We start from the raw sequence: 21,786 nt of genomic DNA on the forward strand, positions 1-21,786 counted from the left end.
TCCCCAGGCGCAGTGTGAGTCATGGCCGCCCCTAAGTGATGGGGCCCCCAGCTACTCTGGTGAAATATGAAGGCTCTTCCAGCACTTGTTAAGCAGCAGCAGCACTTCAGCAGGAGAAAATAAGACACCAACCCGACTGTCAAGTAGACAAGTGGATCTGAATTATCACTAGGCGGAATTAATTTCTTGTCTTTCTATTTTCTTTTTTCTCTGCTCCCGAGTTTCTTTTTATTCCTGCGACAAGCGTAAAGTTGTAGGGGTTGATGACTGGGAGTCTGGCTTGGTGGGGGATATCAGTGTTGTGTTGAAGGGGGTTGTTTTCTCAAATTATGACTTTTTCTATATAAAATGGAAATGTTTTGCATTTTTACATTCGGCTCACCCTCGGTGGGGAGGGGAATTGTGAGATTTACCCTTGCTGTTCTGCTTGGTTCCCTTCGTACTGCAAGAAAGGGGCACAGTGCTCTAGTGCTCTCAAGGCAGCAAAGACAAAAAAAAGCCTTGCATAGCTTAATGTGCTTAGGTTCCTAAGCCTTGGCTTTAAAACCCTTGATGAGCAAAAAATAAAATACAAATGCAAAAAAAGACAGGAAAAAAAGATGCAAAGTGCCCCTTGCCAGTTAACGTGATCTACACCTTTTTTACTTTCACTCTGGAGAAGCAATCGGTTTCTGGATTGCCCACATTACTACTATTACACGCCTGTCCACGGGGTTTCAAAGGTATCTGGTAAACTAGCAACTTTCAACTTGTGCTTTATTTTAACTACATAAACCAGATAAAATGACTACTAGCTAGTAGAAACCAAATCTTAAGAATCTGCTGAGGGACACACAACATGGCTGTACAAGGTGCTGTTGAATTTGAAAGTGACAGGTGTGAGTTCTTATATATCCAACAGATCTGCCAGTATGTCAACACCTAAAGTCAGGATAATGGCTCCTTAAAACAATCAGAGTGTTGACTGGCTTGCTCTTCAACGTGGTGTGGATATCTTATCATCACACCATCACAGGAGGATGAAAATGAGTCATCGAGGTGATGGACAAGGTTTTGTTTCTCAAAAGATGTGTCAGCTAGTGCAAAAATCTCCTGATGCCACTACATTCCCTTTGCCTGCTCTTTACACCCCTTAGCAGACACTGCAGCTTTAAATCTAATTTGCTTTCCATGTTCTATTTATCTGAAGCGATTTGTTTACTATGCTTTATTTTAACACTCCATGCATCGTTTTACATTTTAATGCAGTGTAAATTGTGTGTGCAGTTTAATAGTGGAATGTAGCCTCAGGTAGCAGTGTGGTTTTGCATTTCCCTGGACACTCATAAAAGCAATTTTCAATTGAGTACATAATCCCCCCCCCCCCCGTCCCCCTCCTCAACTTGTTCACTGCAAACTGTTTTACTGATAGGCAGCTGCAAAGAAACTATAGAGCATTCATTTGCAAGATGTAGTTTTTGTTAAGAAAGAAGAAAGGTCAGGGGGTTTCATTTAGTAAAGGTGCTTGCCTGTGTGCAGATTGAGTTCCAGGTGTCATGGGTTCGAGCCTGGCTTATGTAACTGGCAGACAGTGACCCTGGGAATCCCCGAAAAGGTGGTGCTCAATCGTTCAGTTGGCTAGGGTGGGCGACACAGGCAGTGACACACTGTGCATTTGTGGGTGTGGGACGTGTCTCTCCACAGCACAAACCCCCGAGATGGACACTGCCTGCAGCTCCTCCCACCCCGCGAGTGTGATCACTGGGATCATGGCTGTGAAAAACACACCCTGTACAAACAACCTGGAATCCGAATTGGTTGAATCAAAATGAGAAACCTTAGGTCATTTCATAATGCAAAATCAGCCACAAGCCTATTTGCTTTGCAGATCCCTTTTGACAGTGAAATGAATGCTCCCTTTGGAGAGAGTGTATTCAGAGTTAAAGAGCCCAGACTTTCTGATAGAATGATGCAGAAAAGAAGGATCTTTGAAAGAGGTGTCAGACAGAGCTGCTGGATGTGAGGTGCTGCAATCCTCAGTTTGTGCGGAGCGATTTAGTTACATCCTTCACTTCTCAAGTCAAACACTTGGCTTTAGTACACATATCCAGGCTTGTCTGTCAGTTCAACTGTGCTGACAGCATGTCAGCCTTGGAAACGGATGATCGCTGTTCAATTCGCAGTTACTACAAGGCTAAGGATGCTAACACACATAATTATGTTATAAAGGTTTTAAAAAAAGAAGGCTCCTCCCACTAATAGATGTGCTACTCTATAGCCATTTTTAACTAAGGATGTTCTGTTCATTTAAGTTCTAGTAACCAATGTCTGCCAGAATCTCAGTAAGTCATTTTGTGAAGATCCTGGCAAAAGCCAGTAGCAAGGCTGGATAGATTATCCCAAAGGTCTCGTCACACTGTGGAGTATAGAAGGCTCTCATTCTGAACACTTTTTGAGCAATCCGAGCTCTTCAATAACATTACCCCTTCGACATCTTCTCTGTTCAAGGATAACAGTAGATTCTGTTAGCCCACCTTATGAAGCAGTCCTTGAGACCAAAAATAAGGCCTCTGAAATATGGAGGCAAGCACTCAACACATTCTAAATATTTACTAGCGAGTTTATTCAAATGTAGCATAAATTAGATTTAAACTTTAGAATCAAAGCTTGCTGCGCTCTTTGTCAGCTGACTTCAAAAGCAATAACTGCAAGATGTGGGGCTCGATATAAAAACAGGATGCTAAATTCATTGAGACAGAAACTTAAGCAGAGTAAATGGTAAAGCACTCACTCTCAGCAGGTAAGATTAAGAAACAGGAACACAGCAACTGCACCTTTAAGCCTTTTAATCAGGTTGAAAAATGACCTGCACAAGACTGAGTGATAGGACGTCATAGCTCTCTCCTCCTGCAGTAATTAGCAAAAATTTCTCTGGGGTTACATTTATACTTCTGTGTTTACAGCTGCGGAATGCAAAGAGCTAATTTTAAAAAATGAACACATAAAACCGCTCTCATAAGGGGCTGCACAACACACTTCATTTGCAAACTAATCGTGTAACTTCCTGAGCTACAGGACTTCAGAATGGCAGAGGATGAAAAATCTCACTGCAGCTCCCTCTCCTCTCCAGGCTGCTTGATGGTGAAGTTAAGAGGACAGTGACATCTCTGTTTCCTTTTAAACATGGAAAACTAAGCAGGAAAGCCTTGCTGCACACCCTGTTGCCTGTGATCAATATGGCTCTGTTCTGTTAATCCGCCAAGCCAGCTAGCTGCTGTAGCTACTGAGAGGCTTGCCATCTGGCCCTGCAATCCTCCAGACACATCCAGACAGGTCGGGGGTTTAAAGTCGCCCTTGAACTAAAAGTAATTAGTGCATATCATAAGCACTAAAACCCTGCTTAATTGATATTGTTGTTTGATTACCTCGAGGCAGCATTAGAAACAATAACAATTAGGAATCCCAGGTGGCCTCATCATTCTGAAATACTCTGAAACACCTTTTAAAGCCGCCTGTTAAGCACTGAGTCAGTAAAATGTGTTCAATTCAGATACAGAGTACAACAAATGGTTTACTCATGCCAGCTGCACAACTGTGTGCACAACTGTACTGCAACAGAGTTTTCTAGTCTTGCTGCACGAATTCAACAAAAATAATGAGAATAAAAATTATTCAGGAAACACTCAATTATTTTTTACCAGATTACCAATATGCATTGCTGCCTCAAGTTAATTAAAGAGACTACTTTACCCAGGTTTAAGTCTCAGTTTATGGGTTCATTTTCTTTCTCTTTAGAGTCATTAAGCATCCAGGTAATCTTGAGGACAGGCGGTCATCTAACTTCAGCACAGCTCCTCACAGTGGGAAAAGAGAAAATGGATTGGGGACTTATTTCTGAGCTACACTTCTGTGCTTCACCTGTTTCACCGTTTGATTCTTATTAGTGATGTATGTCCAGACCACATGAGGCCTATTAAACAGTTACAAAAACACAGTGCTCTTCAAAAAGCTGTACTTTTAACTTAATATGCAATCAACTGTCTGCCAAAATCTGCTTCAAAGTCAGTGTTATTTAATCTAAACAATGCAAATGCAATTTCAATGCATTCCAAATTTACTTAGTTTAGGAGGTCTTTGTTAATTTAATTTATACTGTTTGGCGCAAAAGAGTTTCGTGAAATGCCAGAAATAATTAACTGTGCCCCGACCGGGAGGGCACAGAAGTAATCTCCGGGAAAGTGCTTTTAAAACTAAGAACAGGAGGCATTGCTTTATACAAAAGAGCTGCTGGAATCTGGAAAAGGCTACACTATTAACACTGCTTTCCTTTGGACACTGCTGAATGAGACACTGGGATTTATAGGCTATTAAAAACCAAAAGAGCCACAAACTCAACAAGAGAAATTGGATTTCTGGCCGTTTGGAAACTTTATGTTCTTTTTTTAGGATTTTCTACAGTGGACTACCATAAAGCAAAGAGAGATGAAACACTACTACACTTCACCTTTGCGGTTCCTAGGAGTTAGATTTCATTAGGTCAGCTGCCCTTTCTGAACTATACAAAAATACCAAATCACACAATAAATAAGCCAGCATAGCCCGTTTTGAACCTCAGAAGGAACATATTTCTTATTTAGTGAATTTTGGTGATAAATTCACAGGAACTACCTGCATTTCTGCTTGAAGAGCAACTTTACCACAGGATTAAAGAGATATCACTAGTCTCCCCTAATGCACCATAAATCCACAAAACAAAAATGCAAATCCCATGTTTTAAAGTATCCTAGTCCTGGTCCTGGAGTATGATACACCTGCTGGCTTTCAATCCAGCTCAACTTAATTACCTAATTGAAGCTTGACAGGACTGGCTCTGTGGCTCAGGATCTACGCCTGTGGCTGGAAGGTTGCCGGTTCGTATCCCGCGGCTGGCAGAGGAATCCTACTCTGTTGGGCCCCTAAGCAAGACCCTTAACCCCAACTGCTCCAGGGGTGCCATATAAATGGCTGACCCTGCGCTCTGACCCCAGACTTCTCTCCCTGTCTGTGTGTCTCATGGAGAACAAGTTGGGGTATGCGAAAAGACAAATTCCTAATACAAGAAATTGTATATGGCCAATAAAGTGATCTTATCTTATTTGCAATTTTCTTTTCTACTTAAAAAGTTTAAGCTTTTATTTCACATATGAAATGCAGTAGTTAATTATAGGCAAAATTAATTGTGTTCAAGAGCTGAAAACAATCAAAGTTCATCCATCCATCCATCATCTAACTGCTTCTTCCAGTCCAGGATCACAGGTAAGCTGGAGCCTATCCCAACAAGTAATGTGGTCAAGAGAGGGTACACCCAGGACAGGATGCCATTCAATCGCAGGGCACACACAGACACACGTGCATACACACCAGGGCCAACATGGGCAGAGCCCCAGATCCGGATTGGAACGTGGGCCAACCATGCCACCATGTGCCACCATGCCACCCCAGTCAAAGCTGTAACACAGGAAGCCATGATGACACACACATGATAACCAAAGAATAGAAATAGTGTTTAATGGACCTTGCACAGTACTTCAGACAGAAAAGAGCATTGGATAAACTATTTAAACAGAGGGCGGTTCTTATTCCAAGCATGTGGAGAGCTGGGATAATTGCTTAGTGTTTCACAGATGCTGTGACATCCTTTGGGAACACAGAAATACCAGGAAAAAGGAGGCTGGGCTATTCTTTACCCCCTGAAAGGATGCCACTCCAGTTTCTGTCGGCAATAACCCTTGAGTAAATTACTGTTACTGGCACTGCCAACATGAGAATTACCCTGCTACACTGGGAACAGATTACAGGGCATTTACAGCTCACCACCAACAACAACAAATAATTCCATTAACTTTTTTTCATTCCCTGCTTTTAATTTATAAAAATCAAAACTTTAGCCATCTAGACCACCTGGGACTGTTCAGTAGAACCGCAACGAAACGATTATTTTATTATTCACATTGTGCGTTTTCTCAGAGGGAGTTAGAATGACACTGACTGAGGAGATTAAAGCTTAAAATTGAAGAACAGCTGCAGCAGTTTGTATTGATCAAATCACCACTTTGTGGGAAGAAATGAAAGCAAATGATTCACCTAGAGACACAGGAGAGGGAAACACAGTGCCGAGTATTCCGGCTTCGTTTGCTCGTCCTGATCTAATGGAAAGCCGTTTTATTAATTAAAACGGTAATTTGAACTAGCCTGCATCACAACAATGCGTCAATAACTAAAATGCATCTAAACAAGAGAAAAACCCTGTCTTGATCAATCACCATCATCTCCTCCTACTAAAACCAGGGAGAATGACCAAACATCTTCAGTTCAGGTAATTGAACAATTGTGCACAGCTTGCAACATTATCCATGCTGACAAGACACATGAAATTTACATGTTTTCAGATCGTCAACTTTAGACATGGCTGCCAGCCTTCAGTACAAAAACCAGTGTAACAAAAGCATGATTATTTTTCTGCTGTCCTGTTTATTCACAGCAAATATGTGCAGCTGTATCATCCTGTGGCTCACAACTGGAAAACACCTGAAGCTCAGCAGGTTTGAGTCTCACCAGTACCTGGATGTCTGACCTACTGGGAAAGCTAAGGTTGCTGTTGGGAGAGGTGTTATTGGGACCAGTAGGGAGCGCTGACCCGGATGTCTGTGTAGGTCCAAATACCTCAGTATAATGATCCTTTGGATGAGGCATAAAACTAAGGTCTGACTCAGTGGTTATTAAAAATCCCATACTAAAAGAGTAGGGGTGTTAATCCTGGAGTTCTGGACAAATTTCTCTCTGGCCCTTATCAATCATGGCCTCCTAAAAACTCCCATTATAAACTGGCTTCATCACTTTGCTCTTTACCCCACTGGTAGCTGGTGCGTAGTGAGTACTGGTGCACTTTGGTTGCTATGGCAGGTGAGCCACTGAGCTGAGCAAATTAATATTTTCTAATATATTCTTTAATACTGTAAAGATAACAAGAGGAAAAAGTATTAAAATGTTAAATTTTATTCGACTACTTGCTGTTCTGACAAAAAATCACCTCTCCTAAGTGCTCTATTTTCCCATGGATATATGAGTTGCTATAAGAGTATGGTCTTGACATTCTGCTTAAAGAGTGAAAAAAGTAATCTTGGTGGATTTCATAGACAATCAAGGTTTTACACAAAAAAATGCCCTAAACTGAACAAACTTCCCTATTACCACATTTCTCAGGTGTAGCCGAGACGCACTAGAGCTTTAAACAGGTATCAGTGGAAATCCTCACAGAAAGAGGAAAAGCTGAGGAACAGGAGGAAGAAAACTACTGTTTGAAGAAAGTTCTTGAACATTTACCCGTTGTGCAAATGACAGAAACAAGTCACGAAGTATACTTAAAGACAGAAAAACTGAAGCCTGAATTTAGTGAATCCGTCTGTGATTACAGTGGCAGGGACTGCCAGCCACCATTTGAAAAAAAATGTTATTCCCTTATTTAGAAAAAATGCTGACTCACAGAGCCACCAGATGCAGGAGATATCCGCAAAAGTGTCACAGGTCTGTTCCAAGTCCTAATTCACCTTAAATCCTAGCATTACCGCCTGCAAGGAATAATTCTGAACTCAATAATCTGAATAGCAAAACGTAATTTCTACAGAAATAACACTTATTTTCAAAGACTTTGGTGATGGAATATGGAATGAATGTTAATTAGCAAGTGAAGCCCTGACAACTGAAAAGGTGAGGTTCTACCGCATTTGTGTGTTCTGTCTTCCCCTCCAGCAAAGAGCTGCCGATAACGTTTCAGGCAGGACTCAGCACCTGTTTGACTGTTCCTTATCAGCTAAACAAAACGGATTCATGAGAGGAAAGTGTCACGGAAAGGCTCAGAGCACACTGCGAGGAGCCTCTGCAGCTTTTCTTTATTTGCTCCATAAAAATGTAGGTTGTCAAGAAACTCAGGAGGCGAAGACACTTACAGGAGCTCAGGATGAAACCTAGGAAAAAAAGCTTTTACTCTTAAGAGTACGCCCATACTCTTAAGAGCAGTTAGTTAGTGGAAGGGACAGTGACTCCAACAGCACAGCGATCCCTGTTGTCATACTGGGGTAATGGCATGGGAAGACTAATTAAGAGGCAAGAGCAACAAACACCACTTGCAGCAACAACATGGTTTTTCTTGGAGGACACTCATCGCAGCACTGACCAACCATGCGTTGCTTATCTACCGAGATCCGACCGGATCAGGCTGTATAATGGTAATGCTGCTGGTACAGGATGGGCCTGAGGAGATGCTCAAGACAGCAGTTTGAATCCAAGGTGTGACCTGAAATGTTACACTGATGACCATCAAGCACTGTGGGTGATGAGCAAGTATGGAGGCCATGTTTAGACCAAGGAAATGGTGTAAGATGATGACAAGCCCCTCACAGCACGAGGGTGGCAGGTTTTGACACCTGCGTGGGCTGTGGGCAGGAGCTCAGAGGTGACCGGGACGGGGACAAGAGGGATTCCCCAGGAGCAGCACACAACAGCCCAAGCAAGCCGGCGTCAGGCGGGTCTGGAGTCAGCCAAGGTTTTCAGGACATGCCAAACTGCAGCAAGCACATGGCCTGCTGGATCTAGGAGCCAGCTCTCCCGTCCGCTTTTCACACTGCGTGCGACAACAGCTGGACAGGGGCAATGCATGCTTCAGGGGACTAATACATAGTCTCCAGCAGAACACCCAGAAAGCTGAGCAGATTAACATTTGGCAATTCCAGAACCTAAGTGTCCAAAAAGCACCCAGTGGGAATGCTTAGTTTTTTTTTCTAACGAGCCTTGGCATTCCTTTCCAACGGACAGGAACTGTGCTGACAAGTTCACAAGTCTGACACTGGATTTTATGCACTTGTTAATTTGTTCTCCCAATTATTGATTTTTCTTTTGTTGTTGCTATGTGATCATTACTAAAACAACTCCAAGCAGAATTTCTTTGTTTTAGGGAAATAAAGTTCCACATCCTCTGTGGACTCTCGGCGAACAATAATTGATCTCCCTTGAAGGAGGTTGTTTGCACAACATATGAACTTAACTCGGCATTAACAGAGGGAGCTTCCCATCTACTGCACCTTGAAACTCCTGTTGGTCTTTGAGTAAAAACAAAAAAACAACATAAAAAACTTAGAAAATAAGTCATTGAAGGACTGAAAGTCCTAATGCTTTTAAAACTCGAGCTGCCCCCTCAGGCGTGGAGATGACAGCTGTTAACAATCGGACTGTGATTTTCAGCAAACCAGAGGACCTTCCCAGGCAGTCTGATCAGCTGCACGCTGCACTGATGCTCAAGGCGATTGTGTCATTCCACAACTTCAAAAAGACTGCAGGAACATAGGCAGAGCAGGAGAAGGTGGTTTAATTTACATTAATGGTTCAGTAGCTACTGTGCAAACAAAAATGAAAAATACCTACATGCTTGCATCCCCCTGGAGACCTCAACAGATAAAGCCTGCTTTCTAAACTGTCCAAGAGACTCATTCTGAGGTTGTGTGTGATGCAGACCCAAGCACAAGTGACACCTTCACAGTCTACTAATGACTCGGTTTCAACAGACTTGACAGCGGCTCTCAAGACTAATGTCTTAAAGTCCTTAAAGTAATACATCCTTCCACCTTATAACCTTTATCTAATACAGGGTTGTGGGGTAGAGACAGCCTATCATGGCACGTAATGATCATTATTGGGCAAGTCAGGTATAGGCGGGACACACCCAGGGCCAATTGTTCTAGAGGCCAGTTAACCTGTAAGGGAGCATGGGAAGAACATACAGACTCCACACAGGCAGCATCCCAGGAAGTGAACCCAAGACCATGGCTCTGAAAGGCACAAATAATCACCACTGCTTCACTATGCCTTCAACAGTAACACAGTCAGGCAATATTTCACAAACTCAACACAGGACACAGAAATACACAAGGGGCTGAGCAAGATAACATTGCTGTTTTTCCCTGGTAGGCAGTTCCCTTTAAGGAGGAATTCAGAATTTCATCTTACAGGTTACCTGACAAATGGAAATTACAAGCACAAGCCTTCAGTACTACAAAGTTCAATTGAATACCATCTGGTAAGTGTCACAGCACACACTTACAGCACTTGGCATTAAAAATATTTTTTTGAGCTACACAGAAAACTTTGAGAGCAAAGCTTTACTATGTTATCACATTCGGCACTGATTACAAACCTTTCGTTTGCAAGAACCACTTAAGAAGTCCTTGTTATTGGAGATAAGTGACCATTTATTGCCATTCGGATTTTAAATGTCACACTGCCAAGAACAGTGAAGAGACAACACTAAGCCAGGTAACAAGCAGACAGACCACAGCAGCTGAGCAGCCACAGGCAGACCTGCCAACTGCCTTACATGCTGATCTTTTCTCTGAGGTTACTGTACGTGTCTTTTACAATGGTCATGACAAAAATGTACTATTTTACTGCTTCCAAGTCCTTTTCAAGAAATAATGAGAAAAAACTGGCACTCTCCCCCTGATGCCCCTAATTAAAAAGAATTAAAGCTAAAGTAAGATGATGTGTATTGCCTGCGCATGCTCTCACCTGAGTTGTGTTTTTTTGGTGCATTTCACCAAATCATTTTCAAGATTTCTGAGCTTATTTTGTGGAAGTCTTTAAAGCCGCAAAAAAACACAAACCAAAACATTTAACTTCTATATTTGAGGGAGATATAAAAGCATGTTTAAAGGTTGCCGGAGCGGTGTGTCTTTTGTCATGCTGCAATTTGCACAGTGCCGTGCTGGAGAGTTTGCAAAGACTGAAGAACCAGCACTGACTGACTGGACCTGCACTGGTTTTACTGGAAGCCCATAGGTATCACGTAGCTTCAAGGAGTCTCATGATCAGCTAAAGCTCACACAATTACTCTCTGCTTTGCACAAAGCCTGATCTCAGTGCGTTAAAGGATGTAGCCCAGCCTCAAACCAATGACACCAGGACCACAGGGCTCAGCCTGCTCTCCAAACAAGCACTATTTCTGATTAAGCAACTTGCAAACTCAATAGCAAACATCTGATTACAATTAGTCTTCTAGTCAAACCAGTAAAAAGCTGGCATTGGGAATTGGTTCTGGAATTTGAACTGGATGGCGTGTTTAAGGTTTTGGTTATTCCTTGACTCGAGAACACACAAGCCCTGGGTAGAACTGGTTAATAATAATAGAGCTGTTAATAACATAATTAATACAGTTATTGACTGAGATCATCTATACTGCCACTTCCATTTTGGCTACTGTGGAAGTAAAACCATCTTCTGGGACTGTGTCTCTAAGAACCACAACTGAGGAGATTGTTTATTATTATTTTAATGATTTCTACCTCAAAAGCAAGCGATTCCTGAGGCACTGAGCTGCTGCCCCAGAACATGCAGAAGAGAATAAGAAAGGAAAAAGACAGAAGCTTTCACTTTTACAACTCAAGAGATCCAACCGGCCTCTTTCCTGCTTTAATTACCACTAGTCATAGCTGTTTGAGGGAATTTTATAGAGCCTGACAGGCTTTTATACTCCTCTCAGCCTGCCATTCCCCTGACATGCTGTAGTTTCCTCGTTTACAGCTGTGACACAAGACTCTCATCTCCCTGCTCCAAGCACTGTGATTTGGCACCTACCAGTTGCATCCTCTAAACTGGGTTAGAAGTGATCTGTGCTTTCAAGTTTATTTTTTCTTACATATTGCTGCCAGAGGTTTTCCCCTAACAATAACTATGTAGTAAGTAAAACCTAAATTTAACAAAGGGGAAGCACTGTGAAAGTGCAGATCTCCAGTATATTAATAGCACAATAATTTAGCACAATTCAAGGCAAGCATGAAAGGCTGTGGTCAATGCATTTAAATGACAGAGATCTGATGAGAATTACCATTCGAGTGGGGGCTACACACTGGTGGTGGTAGGGGAGTCCCCCCCATGACCTGTAGAGCACTCTAAACGGAGTGTCCAGAAAAGGACTCTCTAAGTGTAAGGATTATTTATTGATTTATGTATAATTATTAATGATTTTCAACAAAACTGCTTGTCAAGGATCTGAGATCTTTAAGCAGCCAGCTGGAAGAAGTGCTTTTTTTGATATAGTTTCATCTTCACTCTCCCAGCCTGCACTGCTGAGGAAATAAGCCAGAAGGCTGGAGATATCGGAGAAAAACAGCCTCATCAGAAGTGAAGTCTTTACCTGCTCTCATCCTTCAAACTACTGATAGCCACTGACACCAGCTGAAGGAAAATAACCCACACAATCCATCTATAAAGTACAAGCATGAGAAAGAGAGGGAAGGAGAAGGGGAACTTGTCTGTGCAGCTGTAGTGGACATATTACTGTCCACTTCCTGTGCCCCATGGAAAAACATGTCACTCAACAAGATGGACACTGAATGCCAACGTAACATGCACAGTTGGGCCATGTGAAAATGAGCTACCGAGCCCTCTTCCACACTCATGAGGCCAGCCTCCGGCCGCCTGCAGATTAGAGGGACTTTTTCCTACTCACCCTCCCCCCCAATTTCACTCTTAAAGGCACCTGTCTGAGGCGTCAGCACTTGGGACTGAAAGCTCATCGAAAACTCGGCCAGCTGGTTGGCAGAGTGGGGCAGGAAGTGGTCAGCACTGCTGCCTCCCAGCACTGGGGCTCTGGGTTCAATCCCAGGACAGCTATCTGTGTGCAGTTTGAATGCTCTCCCCGTGTTTGGGTGGGAAACATGAGCGTGATGTGAGTGTGGATGCGTCTGTGAGGCTGGGTGGACGGGTGGATTGGGAAAGTGACAACCTCAGAAATACTTAGTAAAAAGACAGGAAGACTTGAGAGCACCAGTACAGAAACAGGAAAGAATGTTTCATGTACCTTGGTTGGTATTATGCTTCATAGAGCAGCACTGCTATGTCTTAAAATCAAAGACCTTCATTTCCTGGCTTTCACGGGGCTCAAAGATAACCATGGTTCACTTGTCGCTTTCCATATACATTTTAAAACTGTTTGATGACAACAGGTATCACTTTAAAAGAGACACAGGCCCTCTAAAATGCGCTGAGAGCTGGATGAGATCAAATGCTTTTTGATTAGGCAGATTTTTTTCAATTCCATTCAGGGTTCAGAAATGTCACTAACAACAAATCTTAAGACGAAATGTTTGAAGCCTCAGTTGTGCCCAGTGTGCACATTTTCCCCCAAAACCGCTTAGTGGCAGAAACAGAATAGGTGGTGAGACTTTTCCATAGCCCAATGACCAGACAAATCTGATAGTATTTACTTATGAATTCTCCATTGGCAAACAGACAAGTTCAGTAAACGCCATTACAAGGTAAACTTGTAAGAATTACATTGGCTACATCAGAAACAAATCTTGCATTCCGGTTCACAAAGAAAGCTTTCTCTTCAGTTGCAAATAAGTAAATGAATACTGCTAACTAGAACGTACCACAGATACTGAAAAATACACAAGTATGTCATTCCAATATTAAACTGCACAATGGCTACCTAAATGATCACATTAAAAATATGTACAATCTTTAACAGCTAATTAACGAAACTGCTAAAGACAACATCAAGTGGACGATATTATTATTTAAAGCAGACAAGTTTAGTTTATCGACTCAAAGCACATTTTCCCTTCCAAGTATGATAGTGCTTTTACTTGCTGAGTAATTGTAGAGTGGCTTGTTACCTTACTGTTAAGAGACAAGAAGGTGGTAGCCTAGAGAATATGTTCATTGACATATACGTTAGGTTGACCGCAAGCAGAATCAAAAAGGTGACTTTATTTACAGTTTGTCTCATGGGAGACGACAAAGCTGTGTCGGGACCAGAGTTCTACAGCTCCCCTGACTTCCCACCAGCCCACAAGCTGTCCAAACAAAAGCCTTCTCACTCATTTGCAGCAGGTCCACTCCAGGTGTTCCCTACCCCGATCATCCCCTTTCCCTGCAGCTGGTCCCTGTCCTGGTATTTGTCCTGGTCCACATCACAGTCCAAGTCATGGTCCCAGGCCTGGCCCATGTCCTGGTCCACGTCACAGTCCGAGTCATGGTCCCAGCCTGGTTCTTGTCATGGTCCACGTCACAGTCCGAGTCATGGTCCCAGGCCTGGCCCACGTCCTGGTGTCTAGGGCAACCCCACTACTTGTGCTGTACACTAGTCAAGCTCTCTACTTGACTGCAAGTTGCTTGATTGGAGCCTCTGCAACTTTTGTTTCCTACTCCGGTGTTGGAAACCTGATGAAACTCAATCGTTAAAAGGCTATTAAAAAGAGGGAAGAAGATTCCCGTTTTGGAGAGCAAAGCTCATTACTCGAAGCCGAGGCCCCCTTTCTGACAAAGAGATGAAAATAACGGCTGCCTTATCGTGCACTTCATCAGCTCTCCCGGCAATCAGATGAAGACAAACTCGCCTTTCATTATTTAAAAAACGTTAGCAAATGCAACCTTAACGAGCAGCAGATACAACAGGGAAGCCCAGTCGTAGCCATGGGCAGGGGGTTGCCTGGGAAACTGAAATTAGACTATGCTAATGATGGGGCCATTAAGATGCTTAGTGCTGTCAAAGGGCTCGGGGTACGGAGAGACGAGCGCAGAGTGTGGCTGGCGGCCCTGAAAAACTCGTGAGGTTTATTGATGCAGCTACCCCACCTCCACACGCACAAAGGTAAATATTCACCCTGCACAGCAAATGTCAAGGCCTGAAAAGGCTACAAGAAACAGCTCCAAGAGGCCTCAAAATAGCCTGTTTGAAAAGTGCCAGTCAGAGCCGCCGACTCTCTAAAGCAATAAGAGCGAAAATGAGGTGGCTGGAAAAACTTCCAGCGCCTCAACTCATTTTGGGAGTTGCTAGGCAACCGGCAACGGTTAAAGAAAGTTTCAAAGCGGCGAGCCGAGCGTGTGCGCAGCCCGCCGCCGCGGAGCTGATTAACCGCGCTTCACAGGACAGCGCGCTAATTAAGTCCCCTCTCTTCATCCCCAGGCGCTGCGAGGGCTGTTAGCAGGTACATTCCATCTGAGACGTGCAGGGGCGTCTCTCCCGACCCCCCCGACACTCCGGCTTCCTCCGGATCTCCGTTCCCAACGTGCCGCGCGCTGATCGCGGCTTCCTTGTGACCACCGGAAGGGCTGGGATAGAAGTCTTCGGCCGGGTGGCAGCAGCTGTAATTTACCTCGTCTCCTTCGTAACAATTACTACTGTGGTTTTGACAGACATTTGTTTTGTTTCAGGAGCATTTGCCCCTGGGGAGGGTTCGTTTGAATATCTACCTGGCTTTCATTCAGAGTTCCCTCTAATTTGCCCTGTTCTCACCACTCCACACCCATCTGCACTATGAACGGGTTTGTTAGCTGCACTATGAACCAGGTTTGTTAGCTGCAACACTACCCTGTTATATGCTAATAAGCGCTCTGCAATGCCACCTTAGAGGGCATGAAGGAAAACTGCAGTAAAAGCTCTTCTTTGCCTGGTTAAAATGATTGTTATATCTCCGGAACTTAAAATGAATGTTGGGAGGTTGGGCTTTACTTTAATGTGAATAATTGAATAGTTGAGCATAACAATTTGAGAACTGAAAAGATGGAAAAGTGGCCGTACCTGAAGTTACACGTTTACAGTTCAATTGTCAACATATGGCTTTGCAATTGCAGGAATAAGCAAGCACAATCTGAGCCTTAAATCACTTTGTGCACTAAAAAAACAACTGCAGCTTGCTAGGATGAACACAAGACTAAAAGAGATACCTCTGTGAAACACATACAGTATCTAGTTCAGCAAAGTTTATTACACATAATACATTAGTAAACAGCTTTGGAAGAGATGGGGAAGCAATGATTATTTCTATATTCGTACCTTCTGTTTTAAGGGCTGTGTCCTTCATATTACAAAAGCAATTTGTGATGTTAACAAAATTAATCACATTTTAATACCATTAATAAAGAAAAGGCCCCTTTACTTCTGTCTTTACAAACCTCCTGAAATCCACTCCTGCACTGTCTGCACAGGATCTTCAGTAACAGAAAGAAGAACCAAGAGCAATTACACATCTGAGCAGCTGTACAATATTCTACATAAAACAGCTGGATCTTTCATGCCCACCTCACTGGTACCCAGAACGTGACACTAGTGGCTTTATTAAAAGAGCTGTCGGTATTTCCGGCTTCATGAACGGATTTTGCGAAAGCAGCTTGTCCAACCCGACATGGATCAGGCTGTGGTGTGGAGGTGGCTCGAGCTCGTCTCTCTGCAGGACGTCTTGAGCAGAATCTCCGCAAACCGTGGCAGCGGCCCAGGCAAATCACTGGCCGTGCGGCGATGGCTGTGGAATCCCTGGCCACAGCAGGACACAGCCAGCCTCCGCCCACCAGGAGGCGTGCTTTCTGCTGGGTATCTCTCGCGGTTTGTGGAGGTACTTACTCTACTGGAGGGGCGACCTGCTGGTCCTGCCCACAGCGCCTCCTGGTGGCTTCTCTGATAGTGCCGATTGTGGAGTACCACACTAGCCCTGGTGGAGAGAGAAGACCAGGGTGAACGGAGCCCCATCAGGTATGGGAAAGATAACGAAATGCTGTATGACTTATGACGAAGGTTTCAGCCTGGAGTTTGTATGTTCTCCCTGTGATCAGGTGGGTTTGCTCTGGGTGCTCGGGTTTCCCCCCACAGTCCAAAGAAAAGCTGGTAATTTAATTGGCTACTGGGAAAATTGGTCCTGGTCTGCCCTGCTATAGACTGGTGTCCCACCCAGGATATATCCTGCCTTGCCCCGTGTCTTGTGGGATAGACTCCAACTCCCCCATTCCCTGGACTTGGGGGAAGTGGTTTAGAAAATGGATGTAAGGGAAACACTGTTGCCATGAAACAGGAGCCTCATATAAAAAACAAGATGTTATTAGATCTGCTAATATATATGCTACAGCCTCTTATTTTGCAGGGAATACAGTGAAAGGTGCTTTAATAAGGAGTTTTTAAATTTCAAGAAGATCAAGGGTCTCCGTTGCACTGTGCATCTCCCACTCATCTAACTGATGAGTGAGGGTGGGAGAGTACTTTGTGCACTGACATAAGTGCTGTAGTTCTGTTCCTTGTTCTGTATTTGGTGTTACGTGCCAAAACATTAAAGTTAAGAATTTGCTCAAAAAGAAGATATCATAACCTCTAAACTTGAGGCCCAGTGATCCTTGAAGGGTGTCCTAAAGAGGTAATAAGGAATATCAAAATGGAGATGTGACCTTCCAAAAAATGTCCACGAACACATCAGAACCTTTCCTAAAGTCACACTCCAACAGGTTGGTGTGTGCTACACAATGAACAGTGAAATTATATCATGTGTTTTCCAGGACAGTTAAAGGAAGCAACATTTCATTCTATGAACAGCACCTATAGATTAGTTAATGCTAAACTCTTGGCTGCTGCTTCAAGTTGCATAAAAGTATAAGGGTGGAGATCCTGTTTTGCTGCATCGCTTCAAGATTTCATTTCAATCTTCTGAATCAAATTCTTTGAGCACATGTTTTTTTAGAACTAGCTTTAATGAAAAATGCTGAGATGATCTCTACGCATGTGCATTAATGTGGTGATAAGCCTGAAAGAGATTCAGAGAGGCTTAAAGGAGTAAATGTGAAATTCAGAAAAATCTCCATTGCCCTGCTCATTTCCAGAGTCGGTGTGCAAAAAATGAATGCATTTTCAGCACTTCTGAGGGGGAAAACAAAGGGAAGGATTCACGAAGCAGGGAATTCTGATACACATCTGCCAATTGCTTAGAATTCTCAGCACTAAAAATAATCTGTATTGAAAGACAAAAGTCAAAACACCTGTAAACCATTAGAGTCAGTCTGACACAGATTCAAATTTTTAACCAATGCACCTCATTTTAAAAATTGAGCAATGACTTTTACCAGCATGCTTACTACATTAAGGATCACAGTAGCATGAGCTGAGAATCTGAGTTTCACAGATTCTTGTCAACACAGATTAAGATGATCCCTTCCTACTGGAACCCAAACCATAGTTCCATTAGATGAAAAGATCACCAGTTAGTGCCACAAGCTCAGTAAATCTCAACCGAATCTTTCAGATAAGCAATCACTGAGGAGCTCAGACAAAAACATTTAATAAATTCAATCCAGCACACAATGGATCTGTTTTAAAAACATCACTAAATCGAACATGAATGTTGCAAGTCTGAACAACTTACAGAAACTTAAAATCAAAGTAACATTAAAACATGGTGTGATTTAAAGCAACCTAGCAAACAAAAGATTGTAAGTTATAAAACATACAGGAAATTCTAAAACTAGCTATTAAATGTACCTGTGTTTAAAGCAGGCTTGTCTCAACTAAACCGAGATCCTGTATTTTTATTGATTTAACAAAATTGAATTTTGTTTTTAAAAAAATCCCGGTCCTATGGGGGAGGAAACACAGAAGTTATTACAGAACTAATAGACCCCATAAACAAAAGACAAAGAAAAAAGGTGGGGGGAAAACCCACTTAAGACAAGGAACACGAGATATCCCATCAGCTGAGCTACTCTATCAATAGCTGTTTCCCTGTGCTGTCCCCGATGTCATACACTGCTTGCTGGATATTGTCCTCACCAGCGTACCATCAGCACAAAACTGAAAACCATCTTCCAAACAAGCTGCCCTGCAGAGTGCAGTGACTACTTGACATCGGACACTGCAGCCGACCCGTTGCTGCACATCCACAACAAAGGCACCATCATTTCGCTGAGGCCAGATGAAGGAAGAGAAGGGACAGCAGAGGGTCTCACAGCTGTTAGTTGCAGTGAGAGTTTTCGTTTTGACAATGAAGACATGTAAACAGAAAGGGTAGGATTTTCAGGATTTACATTCCTGTAGACCATTGTAGCACTGCATAAAGCAGGTACTTCAAAATTAACATCAACAAACATTACATTTGAATTGCTTAATCAGTAATGTATGATTAGCTGCCATAATTATCATTACTGCTTTTGATAGCTAAGTGATTACTGTTCTTCATTTCATATTTTCTTTTTTCCATCTGCACCCATTTCTTAGAGTTCACGCAGCTCTATAGAGGTTAATGTTTCCTTGAAAGAGTACAAAGAAAGTAAGCCTTGGGTTGTTCATTTACCTTGCCACACATATCAATAGCAACTGGGCAATTAATTTTATTGCAATGAGGTAACCAACAGCACAGATTTGAAATCTTATGAGTAAATGAACAAATCTTGCTCTTGGTAGGTCATCTATCACTGCCTGCATTCCGAACAAAAATCTGTAAAAAAATTAACATGAAATTTGAGTCTGGTACAGGTACAAAGACCCCAAGGTCTATCAGTCACACAGGGCACAAAGCTATCAACCAAAACCATGCAGAGAATTATTTCTGCAAATTAATCACGTTCATTTCCCAATGGTACAGCAATAAGCTATCAAGAGGTGCTCAATCAATTTGTGTCCTAATTTGCTCTTAGTTTAGTTTACTGCTTGTGGATATAAAATGCAAATTTCTGATCTGCAGTTTATGACGCTTAACAAGAAGATTGCTCATCTCAGTAGACTTAAAGCATTTCACACAAATGATGATCAGCTGTTTGCCACCATAGCTGCTACTTAACAGTCAACACAAATTAAAGCCAGGAGGATTAACCAATTAATATTCTGCATTGCACAGGGTCCAGCTGTGATCAGAAAAGGTCCCTGGTTTACACTACAGCAACCTTCAATGCAGAATGCAGAGATCACTAGGCTGTTCTGTACTCTGTCATTACCCACCTTGAACCAGGTTTGGCCAGTAAAAAGCATACAGATATCTAAGGATAGACCAACCATCAGTGCTGGTACAGTAACAAGGGCTAGGGCAGTGGAGTGAGCAAATTAACAACTATGTTCAAAAACAAGATCCAACATTTTTTTACCTATAAACATCCCCAATAGCACAATCTAACATCTCTTCAAAAAACACCTGTAACAAAACAGACCCTGAATGAATTGTTAAATCTATATGAAAATGTACCTTCCAGGTATGCCAGTCTGGCTAAAACTGGCATTAATGCCAACATGGGTTTGCATCCCCACTGTCCTCCTGCCACTGTTTTCAAGGCTGCCCAGGAGATAGCACCCTCCTCAGAGCAGAGGCACAGATCAGCGTGAGCCATAATTATTCCTTCTGCCTGTCTCCTGGAATCAGTCATCCTGCTCACGCCATGCACAGACCCTGTGCCTCCTCAGGCCCTTTATTAATTGCTCAGTTTTTATTTCTCTGTGATTTGCCTTTCCCTAGGCTTGCGTGCTTGCCCTCATAGGCGGGTTTCTGCTCCAGCGGGCCCTCTGGCTGACAGTCTCTGGGAGGGCCTGCTAATGATTGAAGAGAGCTGTGGGGCCTCTCTTTCCCTCTGCCTCGTTCTCTGCCCATTTCAGGGCAATGCTCACTTGTACTGTACAAAAAGATGCAAACTGTATCAATTCTGCTTTGCTGCTGCTGTGAGTAACAGTCCCAGGGAAAAAAAGCACTTTGTAAACTAGCCAAACATGATTGTTGTATTAGTAAGGACTCCTGAAAGGCTTAAACTACAGTGGCCAACTGAAGCTACAGTACGTTCCAATCAACTGAGATCACTAGATTGATAAAGATTATGACATAAGCCTCGTGATCTAGCTTGCTTAAGTGGGAAACACACAACTGGCTAAACACTGAAGGGACTGGTTAGGTTTTAAGTCTAGGAGAAGAAGACAGTCTTGTAAATTTGGATACCAGCAGGTATGCTAGGTCTCATCTCAAGGGTTAACCTGGATCTGGAAAACCTCAATGGACACTGATGACCAGAGCTGGGAAACCCCTGGCATGAAATCTGTTTGGGGTGATGTCCGACAGTGACCCCAGTGACTGACTAACGTGCGGTGCTATCATATCAGTGAGGACAGCGTCAGCCATCAGGAGCTGTGAGCAGCAGAGGAAGGAAGGTGGGTTGGTGATGACAAGCTTAATGGAACCTCCCAAAGGAATCCTCTTCATTCATTCAGAGAGTTCTAGGGCGCGACACTCTGTGAATCTCTCAAGGTCCAGAGCAATGAACTGCAAAGATCGATAAGCAGCTACCAAGAGGACAAGCACAATAGGCTTAACAGCAACCTGCCACTCACGACTCGCAGAACTATTTTAGGAGGACTTGAACTATAAAATAAAGTAAGAGGCATTTATAACCGCAAAGGCAGATTGCCATTATAACAATAACTGGCTAAACCCATTTCATGTTTGCTGTAAACTTAAGTCAAGGACTTACTAAGTCCTAGCTGTGTGATTATAGGTGTAAATTTATTCTGTGTTCTTTTTCCTCTATTATTTCCCCATGTGTGGTTTTATGCTGCTTCTCTTTATGCTCTAAAACCATTTCCCCAGGAGCAGCTCCTGCAGCTAAGCCAGTTAAGACATGGCGTCTGTCCAAAACACAGGATGAGCCCGTCGCTCCACTGACCAGAGGCCCCCATCTGAACAGAACGGAAGCTCTCAGGAGGGGCTTCCCAGCTGGCCGAACACTGCCAGGGCAGAGGAACCCAAAGCCAGCAAGGCCTGCTTGGCATCCCATGGTTACCCCCTTCAGATGATGTGTCAAGGTCTTCTCTTCTAAAAGCTTCTTTCACATCTTCCACTTCAAGCCCTCATTTGCTTTGAGAAACAAGGTCACCTCTGCTTTATGTTGCATGAGGTACAGACAGGCACAACGGAGCTAGTAGACACCAAAGAACTGAAGGTTTATCCAGGAAACAGAGCAGAGGAGCCTCATAACGCAAACAAAAAAAAC

At 43.1% G+C, this 21,786-nt stretch overlaps 1 protein-coding gene across 7 annotated transcripts in view; it reads right to left on the reverse strand.

The window, feature by feature from the left end:
* The window catches only part of spop (speckle type BTB/POZ protein), a 124,601-nt gene that overhangs the window by 65,689 nt on the left and 37,126 nt on the right, over positions 1 to 21,786 (reverse strand). For 5 of the 7 annotated variants that reach the window (XM_015361957.2, XM_015361958.2, XM_015361952.2 and 2 more), the window contains exon 3: positions 16,412 to 16,499. The exons of the other annotated variants lie outside the window; for them this stretch is intronic. The gene's annotated coding sequence lies outside the window, so the exon portion shown is untranslated. The remainder of the gene's footprint in view (positions 1 to 16,411; positions 16,500 to 21,786) is intronic. 7 annotated transcript variants of the gene reach the window in all.

Source organism: Lepisosteus oculatus, chromosome 28 (genome assembly GCF_040954835.1).
Source record: "Lepisosteus oculatus isolate fLepOcu1 chromosome 28, fLepOcu1.hap2, whole genome shotgun sequence".
NCBI classification, from domain to species: Eukaryota; Metazoa; Chordata; class Actinopteri; order Semionotiformes; family Lepisosteidae; genus Lepisosteus; species Lepisosteus oculatus.